At 47.8% G+C, this 24,914-nt stretch overlaps 1 pseudogene; it reads left to right on the top strand.

Moving 5' to 3' along the window:
• Positions 1-24,513, top strand: part of LOC112266120 — a 46,676-nt pseudogene extending 22,163 nt beyond the window's left edge.
• The last annotated feature ends 401 nt before the right edge of the window (positions 24,514-24,914 follow it).

Genomic DNA, 24,914 nt, shown 5'->3' with positions numbered 1-24,914 from the left:
CGTAGGTCCTGAGTGGTATTGAGGATATATGCTTACCAAATTCCAATCTCCCTGTCCACAGGTCCAGAGTGCGAGCAGAGCTCCTTCCAAAGCCAACTCCCTCTCCATGTCCTTTAACTCCGTCGAGGAGGCCAAACCAGGCTCTATGATTGGCTCTGTGAGGTCACATGATGGCTTTGAGCTCCCTGAGGCCGGTCAGGTGACCTACACGGTGGTGGGCGGGTCAGACCGAGATGGAACATTCATGGTGGACCGTCAGACAGGTGACGTGTACCTGGCGAGGGAGCTGGATTATGAGCGCTCCGCCCGCTACACACTACAGATAGAGGTGGATGACTTCTCCATGACGTTACCCAGCAGCCACCTGGTGCAGCTAGACATCGAGGTGGAGGACAGCAACGACCATGCACCCCGCTTCCCGGAGGACCCCGTTACCGTGGTGATACCTGAGAACATGGAGCCTGGGGCGTCCATCTACACCTTCCAGGCCTCGGATCAGGACGGATCAGGGCCCAATAGCCTGCTGACCTACTCCATCCTGCACCAGGTAGGGTTAGGAGTAGTGATGCACTGATATGACATTTTTGGCTGATACCGGTATCCAATATTTTCATTGCCCCCAAAAAATGTATACTGATATTTAACATTTTAGTGGCCTTTTAAGCATTCTAGTATAGTTACATAGTTAATAGACACACATGGACGCAGCTGTCTAAGGCATCTCATCTCAGTGCAAGAGGCGTTACTACAGTCCCTGGTTTGAATCCAGGCAATTGTCGTCATCCAGGTTTGGCCGGGGTAGGCCGTCATTGTAAATAAGAATTTGTTCTTAACTGACTTGCATAGTTAAATAAAGGTTACACACACACCACCCTGACCAAAAAGTTATTTTGTTGGCATTCTCATTATCAGTAAAACATAATCAAAATCTATTTATTTCACTTACTTGCTGTGTTGGTTCGTTCATTTGTTCAGTCTCAACCAGGATTTCATCATACATGTCAAGCAGTGAAGTTTCAGCTCTGTCTGTCCGTAGCCTCTCTTCCTCGGTGCGCACTGGTACTGTGTCTGTTTCCATCTTGTCCAGCTCCGTATGTAACATTTCATGTAAACCCTGTTTTTTGTCTACATCGAAGTAGCGGTTATTGTACCTAGCATCGAGCATGGTGGCGACACAGTAAAGAGAGAATACCACCGAATAGCTTGTTCACAGCCTGTGTCGGCAGTTTTGTTGAGCAGGCGTTTCATTGCCATGACAGAGGGTATCACATCTGCTGTAGGCGCAGTTGATGAGCTTTTTGTTCGATGAGTCACTTGTTCGATTGGAGCTAGCTAGTGTGTTCATGTTTCCAAGTTTCAAACATGTTCTCAAATGCCATTGAAATGGCAGCAGTGGTATGACAACCAGTATATTCATGAGCATGAAATAAATAAATAAATCCTCGACGACCCACTGTGCTGACAGACTCAGCATGCTCATGGGGCTGACATCGCTGGTCCAAATGTCAGTCGTGAATCTAATAGCAGTGACGCCCATAGCAAGTAGCTCATGGATGTGCGTTTCAAAAATACTGTGTAACTCCGGTAGGGCAACATCTGAAAAATAGCGCACTTGGTAACGTTTGTATGTACCGCTGCTCAACCAGTCAGCGAATGCCAACATCAACCACGACAGAGAATTATTGGTTGTCAAGGTGAATAAATTAGATTATCTTGGTGTTAATGGATTTTGCCTTTGAGTTTCTCGCTGACATTTTCTTACTCTTTCAAATGACTGCTGGACTTGTTGAGTGCTTGATCCACTCAGCAGACATTGTGGGCTAGGTTAGGAATTCTGTGTTGCACATATAGCACAACATTTTACGTGGCGTCATTACGTCATGTCCCTAAGTTATATAGGTATGCACGTCAGCTTTGACATCGCTTTTGCACATCGGGCCGATGTTGATATTGGCATTTTTAGCTAATATTGTCTGATTCCGATATCTTCACCAATATATTGTGCATCCCTAGTTAGGGGGTTAGTGTTAGGAGGTTAGGGTTAAGACCCACAGGTTAGAGAAGCAAATCAGTAACAGGAACGTTGCTGTTTCAAATTCCAGACCGGTCGTGAAAGTTGGAGATGAAATCACTGGCAAATAGACCATCTCCTGCCATTGTGCCCTTGAGCAAGGCACCTAACCCCATAAACTAGCTGTTTAGGGAGTAGAGCAGAAGAATGATTTATCTCTGCAAATGGATTAATAAAGTTATGTTCTCTTCTCCTCTGTTTCAGTACCCTGGACTAATAAAGTTATATTTATTCTAGTCTGTTTCAGTACCCTGGACTAATACAGTTATATTATATTATATTCTAGTCTGTTTCAGTACCCTGGACTAAAAACATTATATTTAATTCTACTACGTTCCAGTACCCTGACCTCACTGACCTCCTGGTGCTTGACCCTTCCACTGGCGTCCTGACCCTGGCACAGGAACTGGACCATGAGGTCACTTCCTCCCTTATCCTGGTCGTCCAGGCAACAGACTCCGCCCTGAATGCCAGCCAACGGCGCTGGGGCTCGGTGACGGTGAGGGTGTTTGTGACAGATGAGAATGACAACGCTCCAGTGTTCAGCTCGCCATCCGCGGTTAGCGTCATGGAGGACCAGCCTGTGGGTTTCGTGGTTCTCTACGTTGTGGCGCGAGATGCCGACCAGGGGGAGAACGGACGGGTCAGCTACTTCATCGAGACTGGCAACGCTGGAGGGACATTCAGCCTCAACCCTAATACTGGTGGGTCATTTAAACAACTCCTAGTATAATGAAAGTGGTTTGGAACCTCAAAGAAAAGGTAACCTAGTCTGAGACCTGAAGACTTTTGTTAGCTCCCCAAGCTAATGCCTAAGTTTTAGCTCAGCTGGATAACACAGCCTTGTGGCACACAGACAACCGGGTTAAAACCTGGTCGGTATCACTGGCATACATTATTGTTTTCTCACCAGAACAATCATGTAGTTACCATCTGTGTTGTAAACACATGGTGTGATGTCAGAAGGCCATTGGTACCACATTCCCAGCTTCCATGTGGTTGGGTCTGTGAGAGAGTCTCATAAGTTTCAACCTATAATCAGGCCCCAGCAAATTTAAAACAGTATAAACAGGGATGTGTGAAGAGATGTCGTGTGAGAGACGAATTACAGTTAATGAAGTTATCCCGGTACGTTGGTTAGGCCTGTCTACCTGAGCGCTAAGCTCTACCACCAACAACACTGCTGTAACAAATAACACCGCTGTAAGTAACGATCCAGCTATCTGGCCTGAGTTTAACAACTTTTTCCACAGCAGAAGGCCACAGCGAGGAGAGGCTGGCAGTAAACACACACTGCTAGACACGCAACGGACAGGGCTGCCGTGCTGTGCTGAGATTACACACACACAAACACCAGGCCTGCCGTGCTGTGCTGAGATTACACACATACACAAACACACACACACCAGGCCTGCCGTGCTGTGCTGAGATTACACACACACACCGGGGCTGCCGTGCTGTGCTGAGATTACACACACACACCGGGGCTGCCGTGCTGTGCTGAGATTACACACACACACCAGGGCTGCAAACTGTGCTGAGATTACACACACCAGGCCTGCCGTGCTGTGCTGAGATGTGCTGAGATTACACACACACACACACAAACACACACACACACCAGGCCTGCCGTGCTGTGCTGAGATTACACACACACACAAACACACACACACCAGGCCTGCCGTGCTGTGCTGAGATTACACACACACACAAACACCAGGCCTGCCGTGCTGTGCTGAGATTAGGGCTTCCCTCTCCTTCTCATTACCTGGCCCTGGGAGCAAAGGAGGAGAGAGGGCACAGCACTGACTCATTTCAGATTCATGCTTTAATGAGCCGCAACAGTCAAAGAGAGAGTGAGGTGGGAGAAGGAGGGAGGAGGGGGGTGTTGGTTCTGTTGTTGGGTTTGTTGTATTCTCTCTGGATCGTCGTACGCTCTGAGATAACTAGCCCCTGAGCCTTTAGTATGGTCAGAGTTAGTGGCTGGAATAGTTTCAGCCGCTGTGACACCTCAGTGATCCCATCCTAAACCTGGTCACTAACAGCACATGGGTAGGAGGAGGGGAGAGAGAGAGAGAGGGAGAGAGAGAAAAAAGAGAGAAAGAGAGAAACATGGAAAACCTATTTTGGATGTTTCCAATTGGTCTGTTTGGCTTACGTATATGCATGGTTGTATTAGAGTAGAACAGTCACAGTTCTGAAGATGGGGTGAACTAAGGTAAAAATGGTTTCCTTGCTCTCCTTGTTTTATCTCATGTTAGACACTCTATTAGTTCCTTCTATTAATCAAATGAGTCTAGGGAACAGAGTCGTCTTACACAAGTTGATAAAAAAGAACAATGAAAAAAATCATCCCACATAGAAAACTCAACACACATAGTTTGATTTAATATTTCCATTGAGCCCAGAGGAGGGGGAAAGAACCCCTAATAGAGTTAGGAGACACCCATCCTCCACCCAGAAGGATCCAAGGTTACCATGATCTGTAGTAGGCTTCTCCTACACAGCTCCCTGTAGTGCTGGTGTAATGGGAACATAACCAAAACAGAATGTGTAGCGATGGGACCGTTTCTCCTGTCATCGTAGACCCTGGCCTGGGCCGCTTGACAGGACAGGAGCAGACCAGGTGCTCAGAGGATTAACTCATGATATTAACTGTCATTATACTGTCATTATACTGTCATTATACTGTTTAACTACCTGCATGGCTGGAACCAGTTCAAGATGGGCACCACACACACACCCATGCCTGCACGCACGCACACACACATATACACACATATATATACACACACACACACACACACACACACACACACACCCACACACAACACACACACACACACACACACACACACACACACACACACACACACACACACACACACACACACACACACACACACACACACACACACACACACACACACATATATACTGAAACCATATTAAGATGGCCACGCTCTCTCTGTGACACACCTGATAGATCTTGACAGCTTCCTGTTTTTATCCCCTCGGTCGACCATGAGGCTCCTTGGTTCCTGATTGGTGGGGGAGGGGTGGAGCCGGGGTCAACGTGTCTCACACACCACAGGAAAGCCCAGAAGACCAAACGGCAAATAGTGTGTGCGTGTCGGTGTTATCAAAGTCTCAAAAGAGGGACTGAGTCACACACACATGCAGTTGTAATCGCTCCTTTAATGGTTCCCAGCAGTCTGCACGTTTTTTTGTTGTTGGTGTTTTGCTTCTGTCTAGGCTTTCATGGGGATAGGTCCACACACACACAGATGACTGGGTGGACTGGGTGGACAGGGTGGGTGGACAGGGTGGGTGGGTGTGTGTTGGTAAGTAAAGCCCTTGGCAAGGAGCAACGCTCGGCCTCCGACGGAGAGGGAGGAATGACTGGTGAAAGATGAAGCTAGCAGAGAAGTGAAGCTGGGGCGGCAGGGTAGCCTAGTGGTTAGAGCGTTGGACTAGTAACCGAAAGGTTGCTGGTTTGAATCCCCGAGCTGACAAGGTACAAATCTGTTGTTCTGCCCCTGAACAGGCAGTTAACCCACTGTTCCCAGGCTGTTATTGAAAATAAGAATTTGTTCTTAACTGACTTGCCTAGTAAAATAAAGGAAAAATAAATAAAATAGCAGGGAAAGCTGAACCTAGCAGAGTTGTGAAGCTTGCAGTGAAATTTTAAGCTCACAGTGAAAGTTAAGGTAGCGGAGTGTTGAAGCTAGCAGTAAAAGTTGAAGCTAGCAGAGAAGTGAAGCTAGCAGAGTTGTGCTGGACAGAGAGCATGGGGACCTTTAAAAGGGTAGGGAGAGGGACTGGCTGAGTCTGTGTCCCAAATAGCACCCTGCATCCCAGCTAAGTTCACTACTTTTGACCAGGGCTCATAAGGCCCTCTCCACTCCTTAGTCTCTCTTCATCCTGTAATCTGTATCATCTCCTCTCCTCCACCCCCAGGCTCCCTCTCTAAACTCTCTCCTCTCCTCCACCCCCAGGCTCCCTCTCTAACCCCTCTCCTCTCCTCCACCCCCAGGCTCCCTCTCTAAACTCTCTCCTCTCCTCCACCCCAGGCTCCCTCTCTAACCCCTCTCCTCCACCCCCAGGCTCTCTCTCTAACCCCTCTCCTCTCCTCCAGGTTCTCTGTCTATCCTGAAGGCCATCGACCGGGAGGATCAGGACCTGTTGAACCTGACCATCGTAGCCCAGGACCACGGGGTACCAGCACTCTCATCCAGCCAGCTGCTGTCTGTCCAGGTCATCGACGTGAACGACCAGGTGCCCTGGTTCCAGGAGAACCAGTACCAAGCCCAGATTACAGAGAACCAGCCTGCAGGAACCACTGTTCTGGTAGTGTCGGCCTCCGACCTGGACCAAGGTGAGAGTGGCTTGAGCTCAGTAGACTAACACAGGAGATCCCGTCGTTACATACATATAGTATACAGCACTGACAAGCACATATAGACACATATAGACAGACTACATATTTGCTGTACTGTTTCTTTAAAATAATAGAACTCAGTGTCAGCTAGCAGAGCCTCTTGTTCTAAGTGTTGATCCTCCATGTGTTCAATGCATGTTCACATCATCAGCACCGTCAGTAACAGTTGGTTTTAATTGAAGACCGTGCTGGGGGACGGTGAGTCTGTGTGTGTGTCTGTTTGTGTGTGTGTGTGTGTGTGTATGTTCACATTCCCCTGGAGTTAGTCAAGAGCACATAAACCAGAAGGATTTTAAAGTTTCTCTCCAGGGTGATTAGTGGGGTAAGGTGATGGTGCCAGAGTCTTTCTCTGTTAGCACGCTATCACACACACACAACACAACACACACACACAATCTACCAGCCTCCGCCCGGCCCGTGCAGCCCAGCCACCCGCTTACACAGCAAAACCAACTACGAACAAATAAAAAGAGGAATGCTGCTGTGTTTGCTCTTTTATGTGAGAAAAATACTTTTTTTTTCTTTTCGCAAACACTTATTTGCGAATGTTTTCAGTGCCCTGGGGTAGAGAGGGTTCAAAGTATAATATGACTGAATGGAATAGGACCCAGCACCCTCTGAAAAGTGTAGATTACGCTGTACTGCAGCGCCAGCTGTGCCACCAGAGACTCTGGGTTCGCACCCAGGATCTGCCGCGACCGGGAGGTCCGTGGGGCGACGCACAACTGGCCCAGCGTTGTCCGGGTTAGGGAGGGCTTGGCCGGTATGGATATCCTTGACTCATCACGCACCAGCGACTCCTGTGGCGGGTCGGGCGCAGTGCATGCTAACCAAGGTTGCCAGGTGCACAGTGTTTCCTCCGACACATTGGTGCGGCGGGCTTCCGGGTTGGATGCGCACTGTGTTAAGAAGCAGTGCGGCTTGGTTGGGTTGTGTATCGGAGGACGAATGACTTTCAACCTTCGTCTCTCCCGAGCCCGTACGGGAGTTATAGCGATGAGACAAGACATTAGCTACTAAACAATTGGATACCACGAAATTGGGGAGAAAAAGGGATAAAATTTAAATTAAATAAAAAAGTGTTGATTTGACTTGCACAACCGGCTCCAATCCTTCTCCCTGCCACATCCCCTTGGCCCTAACCCTTTTACGTTCGCAAACGGTATCTGTAAGATGGAAGCTCCACCCTACTACTGTGTTAATACCTATCCAGACCCTTCAGTTGAATGGTAAGGGCCAAGGGGATGGTGTAGGCTGCTGACAGATAGTATTAGGGTTAGACTTCATATACTCCTTCTCTCTCTCTCCAGGTACCAACGGCCAGGTGACATATGGAGGCATCTCTGACGAGGGTTTTAGCATCCACCCAGCTACAGGTGTTATAACCACCACTAAAGCCCTGGACAGAGAGGCACAGGAACAATACACCCTGACAGGTAACTGGCTCTGACCATAACATCTAACCCTGACCCTTAACCCGTAACCCCTCAGTCTAACTCCTAGCCCTAACCCTGATCCTTAATCCTAATCCTAACCGTTAAAGCCCTGGACAGAGAGGTCTAAAAACTGTACACTCTGACAGGTATCTGTCCCTTTATATGAGTAACCCACACTCTTAGAAAAAGAGGTTCCGGGGCCTCCCGGCTGGCGCAGTGGTTAAGGGCGCTGTACTGCAGCGCCAGCTGTGCCATCAGAGTCCCTGGGTTCGCGCCCAGGCTCTGTCATAACCGGCCGCGACTGGGAGGTCTGTGGGGCGAAGCACAATTGGCCTAGCGTCATCCGGGTTAGGGAGGGCCTGGCCAGTAGGGATGTCCTTGTCTCATCGCGCAGCAGCGACTCCTGTGGCGGGCCGGGCGCAGTGCGCGCCAACCAAGGTTGCCAGGTGCACGGTGTTTCCTCCGACACATTGGTGCGGAGAAGCAGTGGTTGGGTTGTGTATCGGAACCCTTTTTGGTTCCAGGAGAGGTACGATAGCCCTGCCACACTGCTTTACAATAGAGGTACGATAGCCCTGCCACACTGCTTTACAATAGATGTACGATAGCCCTGCCACACTGCTTTACAATAGAGGTACGATAGCCCTGCCACACTGCTTTACAATAGAGGTACGATAGCCCTGCCACACTGCTTTACAATAGAGGTACGATAGCCCGGCCACACTGCTTTACAATAGAGGTACGATAGCCCTGCCACACTGCTTTACAATAGAGATAAATGAACAAGCCAACATTCCAAACTGGCCATGTTTTTATAGTTCTGTTTTTATGGGATACATCAGTGGTGCAATGGTAATGTTGGTGTTATTTTCTCTCCAGCTCTCTCTGTTTGTCTACAATCTCCCTAAGAAACACAATATGATTTAGTTAATAAAAACATAACAAACTCTTTTAGACTGCTGAAGCCTTGTTTAATTCCTAATCTTCCCTTTTGTCCAGTGTATGCCCGAGACGGTGGCGTGCCTCCTAACTTTGCCCGGGCGGCAGTGAAGATCCAGGTGTTGGATGAGAATGACAACGCCCCAACATTCAGTAGACTGTACTACAGTCTGGAGGTGCCTGAGAACATGGAGGCTGTTGAGCTTTTCACCCTCAGAGCTATTGACCTGGACACTGGGGACAGCGGAGAGATGACCTACAAGATCACAAGTAAGAGCCAACTACTTGTACATCAGAGGAATCCAATTGAATTAATAACTGACTGATTGATCTATTGATCCATTGATCACAATGTTGTGAGATTGACCTTTCATATTGTGTATCCCTTTTGCCCCTCTTCCTCTTTCCTCCTCTGTTTTTCCCTTTGACTTCTAGCGGGCGACCCATCAGGTGACTTCCGTGTGGACAGGAAGTCAGGTGTTCTCTCCACCTCCAGACCGCTGGACAGGGAACATAGGGCCAGGTACAGTCTGACAGTGACAGCCCTTGACGGGGGCTCTCCGGCCCTGAGCAGCACGGCCACAGTAGAGGTCACTCTCCTGGACGTCAACGACCACAGCCCCCAGTTCACCAGCCCCAGCTACACCACTGACCTCTCTGAGGATGTTCCTATTGGCTCCCTGGTGCTGGAGGTCTCTGCTACTGACCTGGACCAAGGGTCTAACAGCCAGGTACACAGACTGAACTCATAGGTAGCGTCCCAAATGGCACCCTAGTCCCTACATGGTGTACCACCTTTGACTAGAGACCTATGTCTCCTGAGCCCCCTGAACATTTGCCAAATGTAGCATAACACTTTTGCCATTTTGTCAACAAATGGAAGCCATCTTTCTAGACATTCAAAGGGTTAATGAAGGCCTCACTAAGCCTTAAAAGTGATGTTACTTTTTGTAATCTAATCTACTGTAATCTGTTCTAATGCCAGGTGCTGTACTTCCTGTCGCGTGGCTCCCAGGGCATGTTCATCATCGACCAGCACACGGGACATGTCATCACCGCCGCGCCGCTCGACCGGGAACGAACCACGTTGTACACTTTCGATGTCTGCGCCATAGACTCATCCCCCGCCAGCCCTCGCAACTCCACCGCCACGGTCACCGTGCATGTACAGGACGTGAATGACAACGCTCCATTCTTCATCCAGGACCCCCTCGTCATCAACATCTCAGCCTCCAGGTAGGTAGCCAGGAGCTTAGCGGCAGGAAGTTTGCTGATTCAAATCCCATGTCCGACAGGGAAGAATCTGGGTTGGACTGGGCTGGCATCTGGAAGGTTTATCTGTACAGTTTTGTCTTTCACATGTCTTCTTTGTTGTGATTTAAATGAAACATTTATAAAAAGTGTTGCTGGCATGCCATCACTTGCTGTTGTGTGTCTTAGATGCCATCACTTGCTGTTGTGTGTCTTAGATGCCATCACTTGCTGTTGTGTGTCTTAGATGCCATCACTTGCTGTTGTGTGTCTTAGATGCCATCACTTGCTGTTGTGTGTCTTAGATGCCATCACTTGCTGTTGTGTGTCTTAGATGCCATCACTTGCTGTTGTGTGTCTTAGGTGCCATCACTTGCTGTTGTGTGTCTTAGGTGCCATCACTTGCTGTTGTGTGTCTTAGATGCCATCACTTGCTGTTGTGTGTCTTAGATGCCATCACTTGCTGTTGTGTGTCTTAGATGCCATCACTTGCTGTTGTGCGTCTTAGATGCCATCACTTGCTGATGTGTGTCTTAGATGCCATCACTTGCTGTTGTGTGTCTTAGATGCCATCACTTGCTGTTGTGCGTCTTAGATGCCATCACTTGCTGTTGTGCGTCTTAGATGCCATCACTTGCTGTTGTGCGTCTTAGATGCCATCACTTGCTGTTGTGCGTCTTAGATGCCATCACTTGCTGTTGTGCGTCTTAGATGCCATCACTTGCTGTTGTGCGTCTTAGATGCCATCACTTGCTGTTGTGTGTCTTAGATGCCATCACTTGCTGTTGTGCGTCTTAGATGCCATCACTTGCTGTTGTGCGTCTTAGGTGCCATCACTTGCTGTTGTGCGTCTTAGGTGCCATCACTTGCTGTTGTGTGTCTTAGGTGCCATCACTTGCTGTTGTGTGTCTTAGATGCCATCACTTGCTGTTGTGTGTCTTAGATGCCATCACTTGCTGTTGTGTGTCTTAGATGCCATCACTTGCTGTTGTGTGTCTCAGATGCCATCCCCTACTGTTGTGCCCTTGAACAAGGCACGTACCCCTAAACTGCTCAACTGGCATCGTAGTATGCCTGCCCTATGCTCCAAGCCTCCCTCTGCATGTGTCTTTCAGAGGGGTTTGAATAAAAGCAGAAGACAACTTTTAGTTGGACATCCATGTTCTTCTTCTTCTTCTCCAGTGTCTCCTCCCATCGCGTCCTGTCCACTATGCGGGCGGAGGACCGGGATTTTGGGGCCAACGGCTCACTGTTCTACCGCTTCGCCAGCCCTGTCCGGGGCTTCACCATCAACTCTCTGACCGGGGACATCCAGGTGTTGTTACGTTATTCATCAGGATATTTGTGTCAAATACCCACTTAAGGGATGGCTTGCTTAGGGAGACTTAAGACAAAAATCATTTTCATTAATTAATTAATTATTTCATCCCAGGCTACAGAGAAGCTGCAGGGTCTGACCCAGGGCCAGAGGACTCTGATTGTAGAGGCTATGGACCAGGGAAGCCCAGCTCAGTCCTCTCTAGGGGTGGTGGTCATCTACATCAGAGAACAGACCTACAGGGGGATCCGCTTCTCACGCCACGCTAGAGACGTCAGTCTGCAGGAGAACGCCGCCAAAGGTAGGAACAGGGGATTTTTCTTTGATTCAAAGAGTGTGATATTTAAGCAATAAGTTCCGAGGGGGTGTGGTATATGACCAATATACCACGGCTAATGTCTGTCTTTAAGCACAACACAACGCTGAGTGCCTGGATTCAGCCCTTAGCCGTGGTATATTGGCCATATATCACAAACCCCAGAGGCGCCTTATTGCTATTATAAACTGCTTACCAACGTAATTAGAGCAGTAAAAATAAATGTTTTGTCATACCCGTGGTATACGGTTTGATTTACCACGGCTGTCAGCCAATCAGCATTCAGGGTTCGAAACACCCAGTTTATAATAATATATATATATTTAGTTGTGAGTCTGAGGTGTGTATAATGTAAGTAATCAGTGTGCTAGTGAGGTGTGTGGGTTTAGAACACAGTGTGATAGTGAGGTGGGTGTTGTCCTCCTCCAGGTACTGCTGTGGTGCAGACTCAGGCCCAGTACCCTGATGGATCCCGTAGTGGGATCAGTTACAGCATCTTCAGCGGCAACACCCTACACTCCTTTGGAATCAGCTCCTCCACTGGTAAGCCACTGGGGTGGGGAATTACATAAAAACCCATGTTGACAAAAATTGCGTAAAACACTTTTTTTTAGATTCACTGTATGAAAAAGGTGTGTAAAAAACTCTTTATGTGTGTTTACACTCTACATCCCTGATGCATATCATGAATATCCATTGTCCAATTGGTTCTCAGACTCTTTGTTATTGTTCTAACCAGGTGAGATCTGTCCTTGTTATTGTTCTAACCAGGTGAGATCTGGGTACAGAGCTCCATGGGGCTGGACTATGAGGAGACCCCTAGACTCCGCCTAGTGGTGAAGGCTGAAACTGCATCCTCCAGTTCCTTCATGGCGGTCAACCTGATCCTTCAGGACGTCAATGACAACCTGCCACGCTTCCAGCTGCAGAACTATGTAGCCTACATACGAGAGGCACAGGGATATCATTTCCCTATCATACAGGTAGGTACACTAATGAGTGTGCACACACTGGTGCACGCAGACACTCACAAACACACCTGCATTATGCTTGGCTATAGGTGGTGTGAGATTGTGGGCTAGAAAACGCTCTAAGTTCAGACGGTAGAGATCTGGATAGTTTCAGTGCTCCTGAGGTAGTTCTGAGAGGTGACTGTTTGTTCCTATGCCTATACTGCAGTGTGTTTCCCAGTTGAGTATATAAAGGGAAAGGGAAAGGGGGATACCTAGTTAGTTGTACAACTGAATGCATTCAACTGAAATGTGTCTTCTGCATTTAACCCAACCCCTCTGAATCAGAGAGGTGCGGGGTGCTGCCATAATCGACATCCACGTCTTTGGTGCCCGGGGAACAGTGGGTTAACTGCCTTGCTCAGGGGCAGAATGACAGATTTTTACCTTGTCAGCTCTTGGATTCGATCCAGCAACCTTTCGGTTACTGGCCCAACACTCTAACCACTGTAGACTCAACTGTATGCTGTATGAAACCACGGCCATTTAGAACCTTCTTATAAACTCTCCAAGTCCAATATTCATCACCAGGTCCTGTTACTGTTCCACAGCTGTTGTAAATCTGTTCTTTGTTTTGATTCATTTCCTCTCTAACCTTTGACCTCTGGTCATGTGACTTCCTGTCTGTCCCCAGGTGTTGGCAGATTATTATTATTTTAAATATTTTTTCTATTGCTTTCAAAAACAAAACAAAACAACATTCAAAATAATGAACAGCAGGGGAAGGGTGAACAACAGCCAATGACAGCAAAATCAGTTTCCTACACAATAAAACGGATTGTAAATGGCTAACCATAAACACAAGTACACTTTGCTTTTAAGACAAAAGAAAACCAGTGATATCAGAAGACTTTTTTGCTTTTTTTGGTTTAGGATTTTCTTTCTGACCTCTGTCATGTGACTTCCTTTCTGTCCCATGCAGGTGGTGGCTGATGACCTGGACCAGGGCCAGAATGGTCAGGTGACCTACAGCCTGAGGTCGTCGTCTCTCAGCGGTCTGTTCAAGATCGACCCGCTGACTGGAAGCATCACCACCGCCGCTATCATGGACCGAGAGATCTGGACACAAACCAAGTGAGGGGCAGGGCCTTGTGAGAGTGTGTGTTTGTTCACAATCTGCCTGCCATGTGGTTTCCCTAAGCGGGCTAACCTTTGTTTTCAGTCTATAAATACTGTCTCTGTTCCTGTACTCTCTTTCTCTTTGTATTGGAAACTAAATATCTGTCATGCTCTGGGCTACAACAGGTTCTGATGTAAGACAGCAGGAGATGAAAGGTTATGAAACTTGAAACATAAAAGATAAGAACCAAACTCCAACTGACCGTTTCTTTTATCATTTCCATGGCACCAGGCTGGTTGTTACGGCAACGGACCGGGGCACACCACGATTGGCTGGCTCGGCGACCCTCACGGTGATAATCGTGGACCTCAATGACAATAGTCCTACAATCCCCTTGCCGCGCGAGATCAGAGTGCCAGAGAGTAAGTCAATGACCCACAGGTCTCAACTGCAGACCCGGGTTCAAATATGATTTGAATTCATTTTAAATACTTTAGCTGGGCTTCGCAAAAGTGCAAACCTCACCCAACTGGTACTTCAGGCAGGCTAAAGCAAACACAAAGTTTTTGAATGGTTTGAAATAGTATTTGAACCCAAGTGTGTTTAACTGACATCCTATTCACTATGTCGTGCTCTACCAGGGGGTGTATGTATCAAGTTTCTAAGACATTTGAGACACAGTCAATTAAACAGTGAACCTTTAGTCCACTGATCTTATCACTGATCCTCACTCCTCTCTCTGGCAGCACTCGGCAGTTCTCAGTGATAAAACTGACCCTTTTATGAGTCGTTCTGAAGCCAAGTTTCCCTCTATTCATATCCTTCTGTACATATGACGTCTACAGTTTCCTGTATAAAATATCCAATTCAGGAAAATAAATAAATCAGAAGTGTGCAATATATTCCTAAAAGCAACATGATGTAATAGGATATGTTATGTGCTGGGAGCTGCTTCTATGGCTATAGTGTTGTTCCCATATAACAATCTCCCAAACCCTGTTCTCTCGCTCTCTCTCACTCTCACTCTCTATCCCCCTGTACTATGCCCCTCCCCTTTTCTCTCCCTCCCTCCAGACACTCTGATTGGCTCGGTAATAACCCAGGTGACTGGAAACGACGTTGACTCAGGCCCAACCCTGTCCTACACCCTCCACCTGGACCCGTCCTCCCAGGGCGTGTTTGGGATCCACCGCTACGGGGGCGGGGTGTCTCTGACCGCCCCTCTGGACTACGAGGAGAGGACCTGGTACACGCTGACTGTCAGGGCTACTGACTCCAAACACCAGACTGAAGCTAACCTCACCATACTGGTAGAGGATGTCAATGATAACGTTCCTACGTTCACACAGGATCTTTACCAGGTAGTCTATCCTCTAACCGGCCTCCACTAGCCTTGGAAAATCTGTGTTTGTGTTGGCAGGATGCAATGATGCCATAAGAGACTATGAGAACTATTTAGCTGGATTTTTCTATGTACATACAGATCAATAATGATACTGTGTGTGTGTGTGTGTGTGTGTGTATGTATGTATTTTCCTCATTTAGTTTACTAACTCAGATTCCTGGTACCATTAACCATTAGCATGCCTGTCCAACATGCCTCAACTATTCTGAATACGTCCCTGCTGTGTTTCCCAGGTGATTCTGGCAGAGCACACCCCAGCTGGCAGTGCAGTTGTCACTGTGACAGCCACGGACCGGGACTCTGGAGAGAACGGCCGTGTCATGTACAGAGTGATGTCATCAACCCGGGACATCTTCTACATCGACCCCAGCAATGGTACCCTGTTCATCACCCAGCAGGCAGAGTTTGACTCTGAGAACCCTTCTATCCTGGTGGTAATAGAGTCCAGAGACATGGGAGCACCAGCCCTCTCCTCCACCGCTACTGTACAGGTCCAGGTGACTGACGTCAACGACAACGCGCCCGTCTTCCACCAATCAGAGTACAGAGCCACGGTGTCGGAGGACGGCCTCCCGGGCGCCACCATCCTGACCCTGGAGGCGGCCGACGGCGACACGTCACGCGACAACTGCGGCTTTGACTTCACCATAGCCAGTGGAAACGCAGGCAATGCCTTCCAGATTGAGAGCACGGTACGCTTCCTAGAAGGACGGGGCTTCCAGACGGTAGGCAGCCTGGTATTGACCGGTGAGGGGCTGGACTTTGAGGCGGTGTCCAGTTACAACCTGACCGTGGTCGTGTCGGACCGTGGCGTGCCCCAGAGGAGCTCGGCTGTCTCTGCGCTGATCAGTGTGATGGATACTAATGACAACCCTCCGGCGTTCAGCAGGGCAGAGTTCAGGTAATTTGGTACTTTGTTGTTTGTTAAATGTCCTTAATTACTCTATTACATGTGTTTGCACTGGGAAACCAAAAGTCAGGTTTTTTGTAAAAGTGACTAATAATAACCCCTTGAACCCTGCAGTGTGGTGGTGAGTGAAGGAGCAGCCACAGGGACTGAGGTCCTCAGCCTGTCTGCAACAGACCCAGACTCCCCGGCCGTAGGGAAGGTGCAGTACCTGATCAGCTCTGGGGATGAGACGGGTATGTTCCAGGTAGACCGCTGGACCGGAGCCCTGAAGCTGCAGAGACCACTGGACAGCGAGAGACAGGTACCAAGGCACTTCCTGTCTTGTCATGTGCCCCAAATGGCACCCTATTTCCCATATAGTGCACAACTTTTTAAAGAGCCCTATGGGCCCTGGTCAAAAGAAGTGTACTACATAGGAAATAGTTTGATACAGAAATAGACAAAGACTTGGTCAATAGTTATCAAATCAAACTTTATTTGTCACATGCGCCGAATACAACAAGTGTAGTAGACCTTACCTTGAAATGGTTACTTACAAGCCCTTAACCAACAGTAAGTTCAAGAAGATTTAAGAAAATATTTACCAAATAAACTAAAGTAAAAAATAATTAAAAAGTAACACAATTTCATAACAATAACGAGGCTATATACAGCAGGTACCGGTACCAAGTCAGTGTGCGGGGGTATGGGTTAAAGGTCATTTTTACATTTCTTTTTTTATTTTACCTTATTCTACCCGAGTCAGTGTGCGGGGGTATGGGTTAAAGGTCATTTTTACATTTATTTTTTTATTTTACCTTTATTTAACTAGGCAAGTCAGTTAAGAACAAATTCTTATTCACAATTACAGCCTAGGAACAGTGGGTTAACTGCCTTGTTCAGGGACAGAACAACAGATTTTTACCTTGTCAGCTTGGGGATTCGATCTAGCAACCTCTTGGTTACTGGCCCAACACTCGAACCACTAGGCTACCTGCCGCCCAAATGTAGGTAGGGGTGACTATGCAGAGATAATAAACAGTCAGTAGCGGCAGTGTACAAAACAAATGGAGGGGCCATTTGATTAATTGTTCAGCAGTCTTATGAATTGGGGGTAGAAGCTGTTAAGGAGCCTTTTGGTCCTACAGTTGGCGCTCCGGTACTGCTTGCCGTGCGGTAGCAGAGAGAACAGTCTATGACTTGGGTGACTGGAGTCTCTGACAATTTTATGGGCTTTGCTCAACATCGCCTAGTATATAGGTCCTTGTTTGCAGGAAGCTTGGCCCCAGTGATGTACTGGGTCATACGCACTACCCTCTGTAGCACCTTAAGGTCAGATGCCGAGCAGTTGCCATACCAGGCGGTGATGCAACTGGTCAGGATGCTCTCGATGGTGCAGCTGTAGAACCTTTTGAGGATATGGGGACCCATGCCAAATCAGTCTCCTGAAGGGTAAAACGTTTTGTCGTGCCCTCTTCACGACTGCCTTGGCATGTTTGGACCATGATAGTTCGTTGGTGATGTGGACACCAAGGAACTTGAAACTCTCGACCCGCTCCACTACAGCCCCGTTGATGCTAATGGGGGCCTGTTTGGCCCACCCTTTCCTGTAGTCCACGATCAGCTCCTTTGTCTTGCTCACATTGAGGGAAAGGTTGTTGTCCTGGCACCACACTGCCAGGTCTCTGACCTCCTCCCTATAAGCTGTCTCATCGTTGTCGGTGATCAGGCCTACCACTGTTGTGTCATCAGCAAACTTAATGATGGTGTTGGAGTCATGTTTGGCCACGCAGTCGTGGATGAACAGGGAGTACAGGAGGGAACTAAGTACAGACCCCTGAGGGGCCCCAGTGTTGAGGATCAGCGTGGCAGACATGTTGTTGCCTACCCTTACCACCTGGGGGCGGCCCGTCAGGAATTCCAGGATCCAGTTGCAGAGGGACGTGTTTAGTCCCAGGGTTCTTAGCTTAGTGATGAGCTTCGTGGACACTATGGTGTTGAAAGCTGAGCTGTAGTCAATGAACAGCATTCTCACGTAGCTGTTCCTTTTGTCCAGGTGGGAAAGGGCAGTGTGGAGTGCGATTGAGATTGCGTCATCTGTGGATCTGTTGGGGAGGTATGCAAATTGGAGTGAGTCTAGGGTGTCCAGGAGGATGCTTTTAATGTGAGCCATGACCTGCCTTTCAAAGCATTTCATGGCTACCGACGTGAGTGCTACGGGGCGGTAATTGTTTAGGCAGGTTACCTTCGCGTCCTTGTGCACAGGGATGTTGGTCGGCTTGAAACATGTAGGTATTATAGACACTTGCCAGTTGGTCCACACATTCTTTGAGTACACATCCTGGTAATCCATCTGTACCCTCAGGTTTGTGAATGTTGACATGTTTAAAGGTCTTGCTCACATCGGCTACCGAGAGCTTCATCACACAGTCATCCAGAACAGCTGGTGCTCTCGTGCATGCTTTAGTGTTGCTTGCCTCGAAGTGAGCATAAAGGGCATTTAGCTCACCTGGTAGGCTCGCGTCTGGGTTTCCCTTTGTAGTCCGTAATAGTTTTCAAGCCCTGCCACATCCGACGAGCGTCAGAGCCGGTGTAGTAGGTTTCAGAGACTTCTTTAATATTAGACATCCCACACCATCTGTTACTGACAAAAAGACACACACCTCCACCCCATATTTTGCCAGTGCATTGAATATCCCTCCAGCTCTATATTATCCGTGTCTTCGTTCAGCCACGACTCGGTGAAACATAAGATATTACAGTTCTTAATGTCCCGTTGGTGGGATAATCGTAATTGTAGATCATACATTTTATTTTCCAATGATTGCATGTTAGCAAGTAGAATTGATGGCAGTGGGAGTTTACTCGCTCGCCTACGGATTCTCAAAAGGCTTCACGCAAATGACAGGGATCCGGGCCTGTTCCCGGGAGATCAGTCCTTCTCATCAGACTCATTAAAGGAAAAAGCTTCTTCCCGTCCGTGGTGATTAATCCCAGTTCTGATGTCAAGAAGTTATTTTCGGTCATAAGAGATGGTAGCAGCAACATTATGTACAAAATAAGTTTGAAAAAAAACAAGTTACAAACACAAAAATAACGAACAAAATAGCACACTTGGTTACGGGCATGTAAAACATCCGCCATCCTCTTCGGCGTCATCGTAACATAGACTGTTTGTATATTCTGCTGCTGACAATTAATTTCCCTTCAGCGAGAAAGAAAGTATTAATCTCTCTCACCATCTATCTCTCTCTGTCACCCTCTTTCCCTCACTCTCTCTCCCCCTCTGACCCTCCTACTAGGCATCCCATGTGATCATTGTGCAGGCGACAGATGGACAGGGTCACTATGCGCTGGCTCCTGTCACTGTGGAGGTGAAGGACATTAATGACAACAGACCTTACTTCCCTCTCCCCATCCTCACCGCCAGCGTCAGAGAGAACCAGCCTCACAACACCCTTGTCACCATGCTGCACGCCATCGACCAGGACACGGGAGTCTTCGGAAAGCTGAGGTACTACATGTTGGACAAGACTGGAGAGGGGAAAGACTCCTTCCTGCTCAACCAGACGTCAGGCGAGGTCCGGACTCGCTCCACCTTTGACTTTGAGAAGGTCAACATGTTCAACTTTGTAGCTCTAGCCATGGACGCAGGGAACTTCTCTGCCACGGTGACCATCCAGGTGTACGTGATGGGGGAGGATGAGTACGACCCTGTGTTCTCCGACTTAGAGTTCTCCTTCCTGGTTCCTGAGGGGGCGAAGAAGGGCCAGAGCATCGGTCAGGTGACAGCCAGAGACGAGGACGAGGGAGTGGACGGGATTGTTCTGTACTCCCTAGCTGACCCCTCGCCCTACTTCCAGGTCAATGCATCGACAGGTGTGGTCTCCCTGAAGATGGACAGCCACGTTCGACACATGAGCAGGGCCAAGAGGGAGGTCCGTGTGATGACCCTTGAGCTGACGGCCCACAGCCCTCTGGAGACGTCCCGCGTGGCCACCGTCCGCCTCACTGTTGACGTGACAAACACGTCCTTCGGCCTGGTGTCTGACATGAACCTGCTGCTGGTCAGTGTGATCGCTGTGTCCCTGGGAGCCATCCTCATCCTCATCTTCATCGCCATGTCTCTGTTTTGTGTGAGACTGAGACGTCAGAGGAAGGAGCAGCAGAGTCGCTGCAGACCTCCAGCCTCTCCCGGCCATGGCACCATGCTACACAAACTAGAGGAGACTAAAGTTACCGACACTGACCGGAACGACCGCATCTACCATCAGGCCTTACCAGGGTACATTTCCGACCAAACAGGGAGTGGAGGAGGAGGGCCATACCCCCGCGGGGGCTCCCTGGATCCATCCCACTCCAGCGGCCGTGGCTCAGCTGAAGCGGCGGAGGACGATGAGATCCGGATGATCAATGAGTACCCCCGTGTCTCCTCCATCTCTTCGTCCATGCAGGAACACATCTCAGCCCGCGGGCCAGACTCTGGTATCCAGCAGGACGCTGACCAGCTGTCTGACATCTCGTGTGAGCCCAACATTGACGCCAACCAGTGGTTTAAGGCCAAGAAGCTGGCCAATCTCAGTGGGACTCTGCTGGCTGGGCAGGTGCCTGTCTACAGGGAGGATGGAGGAGGTTATCTGGGGGTAGGGAGGGGGCTGAACATCTCCCACCCTAAAGACTATGCCTTCCCAGTGGATGGTAAACCCGCTGTGGACGGCTCCCTCACAGCCATAGTGGCCAGTGACGAGGAGCTGAGGGGTAGTTATAACTGGGACTACCTGCTGAACTGGTGTCCCCAGTTCCAGCCATTAGCAAGCGTCTTCACGGAGATAGCGAGGTTAAAGGATGAGACGGCCACTCCTAACCCTCGCAGACCGCTCCAGCACAAAGCCAAGGTGGACCCCAAACCCCCTCGCATTGACCCCCCGCCCCTAATCACCTCCATAGCCCACCCCGGGGCGAAGACAGTCCCGGTCAAGCCTGCTCCTGTCAAGCCCTCTGTGGGAAGGTCCTCCTTCCCCCACCTGGCCTCCCTACGGAGGTCCCCATCAGTCACGAGGGCTCCCCCTCCTCAGTAGCCATGTCCCCCAGCTTTTCCCCCTCCCTGTCCCCCCTGGCCGCCCGCTCCCCGGCCATCATACCCTTCGGGGTCACCCAGGGCCCCTCAGCCTCCATGATCAGCACCACTGAACACAGCATGGAGCACATTGAAGAGGCCGAGATGAGGATATAGACTCTATCGACTCACAGGTGAGGATATAGAGTGTATCGACTCGCAGGTGAGGATATAGAGTGTATCGACTCGCAGGTGAGGATATAGACTATCGACTTACAGGTGAGGATATAGAGTGTATCGACTCACAGGTGAGGATATAGACTATCGACTTACAGGTGAGGATATAGAGTGTATCGACTCACAGGTGAGGATATAGACTCTATCGACTCACAGGTGAGGATATAGAGTGTATCGACTCACAGGTGAGGATATAGACTATCGACTTACAGGTGAGGATATAGACTATCGACTTACAGGTGAGGATATAGACTCTATCGACTCACAGGTGAGGATATAGAGTGTATCGACTCGCAGGTGAGGATATAGACTATCGACTTACAGGTGAGGATATAGACTGTATCGACTCACAGGTGAGGATATAGACTCTGTAGACTGAGATAAGGATATAGACTCTATAGACTCTGAGGTACTGGAGATTGGAAGACACTGAGTTATTGTTCCTCAAAAAACAGAAGTGTTGTCTCAATTGACACTCTATTTAGGTTGCAGGGTGGTACCCCTCCTATTGTGTAATGGTCACAGTATGTGGTGTCAATAGACTGGATCGTACAGTGTACCTTCCATTCTGGCCAGAACACAGAGTGTGATTAGCACTGTAGTTAAATAATGAAGTAACTCTCAAACCACCAAAGGTGGTAGATGCATCATAAACTAATGGGACTCTCAAACTGGACTAGAATCAAAACTGAGACCAAAATGGATGTTGCCTGTTCCTGAGGACTTCCTCTTCCCTCGATCCAATCAGTGTCAAGAGAACTAAACTACCCAGGATTTGCACATTCTAACGGGGAGCCATGATGTCAATATTTTGTAGAAGATACCTTTTTTTGTCTATATTTTTATACTGACTTTGGTTTCTGACTAGAAATGGCACTAATTCTGTGCCAGGGGGCTGTTATAGCCTCAGAATATATTTCCATGTGTGTATATTTGTAGCTATGTAACAGTATGTTTGAACTGTATGTTGGTTGTATCTCATGTACTTAACCATTAATGTGTTTTTGGAACAAAACAAAGCTCTTTATTTCTATTAGTGTGATTGATTGGGGGGGATATGCTGTCATTTCTTGTAAATATTTATTACAGAGGAGTGAAAAAGGAGCTTGTCTTGCTGGAAGAACAAAAATAATCTGGTAGCGTGTTGGATCCCTCTCATAATAATTCAGTGTGCCATATGTGTGTCCCAAATGGCACCTATTCCCTATACAATTCCCTACCTGGTCAAAAGTAGTGCACTATAAAGGGAATAGGGTACCATTTGGGATGCAAACGTAGTCTTTTGAGTCTTGTTTGAAGGGATCAGTCACACATGTTCTCATGTCCTATACACGTTCCTTTGTTTCTTCCCTCCAGTCTAGTTGAGGTGAACTTGACATCCATTAATCATGTCCTTCCTTTCAGGTGTCCTTAATCCCTTAATCACGATGAGCCTTACAGGTCTACTTGGTATTCTAGTGGCACAATAGACACAGACAAGGGCAGAACTACTCAGACATAGACAGACAGGGGAGGTCAGAAAGATTATAGAGACCAGCAGGAATAGAACTAAGAAAAAAAACAATGTCATGTAATTCAGCAGACCGGTCTAGTTGTTATTCTAGAGGCAGCTAAACTGCAGTTGCTGCTAAACACCTGCAACAATCTAGAACAAAACATTTCCTTAAGAGTTGATAAATAAAGTAAACATTTTTTTGGCACAGCCAGGACACAGGTTGGCGCAGCGCCCCTCATACATTCTTTGTGGAAAACCGAGGTTTGAGTAGGGGTTTTTGGTGTACCTCTGACAGATTAAATTAGGGTTGTGTTTACCTCTGACCGACTGAATAAGGGTTGTGTGTGTACCTCTGACAGACTGAATAAGGGTTGTGTGTGTGTACCTCTGACAGACTGTATAAGGGTTGTGTGTGTACCTCTGACAGACTGAATAAGGGTTGTGCGTGTACCTCTGACAGACTGCATAGGGGTTGTGTGTGTACCTCTGACAGACTGTAGCTCACTAAGCTCATCTCAGTATCGATGGGATTCTCTCCAGCATCCTGGACCAGGAGAAGCTTGTAGCAACAGATATTTTCATAATTTCTTTGCAGGGGATGTTCCACAAAGCCAGACGAATCTCTGAAATACTGCTTTTCAAATCACATGCAGGACTGAAACTAGAAAGAACACTAATCAAAACGGTGTTGTTGAGATTGCTTATCTGTTCTCTCTTAGTTCCTTCTCTGAACTACAGTAATGTAAGTTATCAATATTGTTAGTTTGCAGTATTGTTAGTTTTCACTACGCCTGGAGTTGGGTGTAACTAGCTACTAACTAGTGTCTGTTGAGATACCACTTCTTGGTATCAGAATGTAACACCAAACTGAGTCCCAAATGGCACCCTATTCCCTATATAGTACTTTTGACCAGGGCCCTATTGGGGTATTTTCCTCCGCAAAAAGAGTGCACTTCCCTATACAGTAGTGCACTAAGTTATTTGGGATGCAACCCATGTAGACCTGCATGACCTTCAGCTCGTAGCTTACTGTCTGTTGTCTGATAGAAAAACAAGTTCAATTTAAGTGGTTTTGGCAGCCTGTACAAAATACCCCTGTGTACGGTTGTATTTATGGTTAGCTAGCCTTCTGCCATGGACTAAATCGGGAGACTCCATTTTCCTTCATTCATCACGGTGGAGCTTCTTCCAGGCTGACAGTTTGAGTCTTTGTACCGTTTTTATTTGTTAACATGTTAAATGAAGAAACGTTACCTTTATTGGCTCTGAGAAACTACACTACATCCTTGAGACACAGAGGCTATGTTCCAAATTGCACCTCATTCCCTATAGAGTGTGCTGCAAAAGTAGTGCTCCACGTAGGGAATAGGGTGCCATTTGGAACACACTCAGTGATGGATGCTAATTAGTACTCAGCTCCACTCCAACTTAGAAATCTTTTAAAAGTGTTTGTTAAGTGATGTTAAACTGCCCCTAAAACACAAGGCTATTTACAGTTGAAGTCGGAAGTTTACATACCCTTAGGTTGGAGTCATTAAAACTCGTTTTTCAACCACTCCACAAATTTCTTGTTAATAAACCATAGTTTTGGCAAGTCGGTTAGGACATCTACTTTGTGCATGACACAAGTCATTTTTCCAACAATTGTTTACAGAAAGATTATTTCACTTAAAATTCACCATATCACAATTCCAGTGGGTCAGAAGTGTACATACACTAAGTTCACTGTGCCTTTAAACAGCTTGGAAAATGCCAGAAAATGATGTCATGGCTCTAGAAGCTTCTAGTAGGCTAACTGGCATCATTTGAGTCAATTGAAAGTGTACCTGTGGATCTATTTCAAGGCCTACCTTCAAACTCAGTGCCTCTTTGCTTGACATCATGGGGAAATCAAAAGAAATTAGCCAAGACCTCAGAAAAAATTGTAGACCTCCACAAGTCCGCTTCATCCTTGGGAGCAATTTCCAAACGCCTGAAGGTACCATGTTCA

This window comes from Oncorhynchus tshawytscha, linkage group LG13 (genome assembly GCF_018296145.1).
Source record: "Oncorhynchus tshawytscha isolate Ot180627B linkage group LG13, Otsh_v2.0, whole genome shotgun sequence".
In the NCBI taxonomy this organism is placed as follows: domain Eukaryota; kingdom Metazoa; phylum Chordata; class Actinopteri; order Salmoniformes; family Salmonidae; genus Oncorhynchus; species Oncorhynchus tshawytscha.
This window is presented reverse-complemented; position numbering and strand designations above follow the sequence as displayed.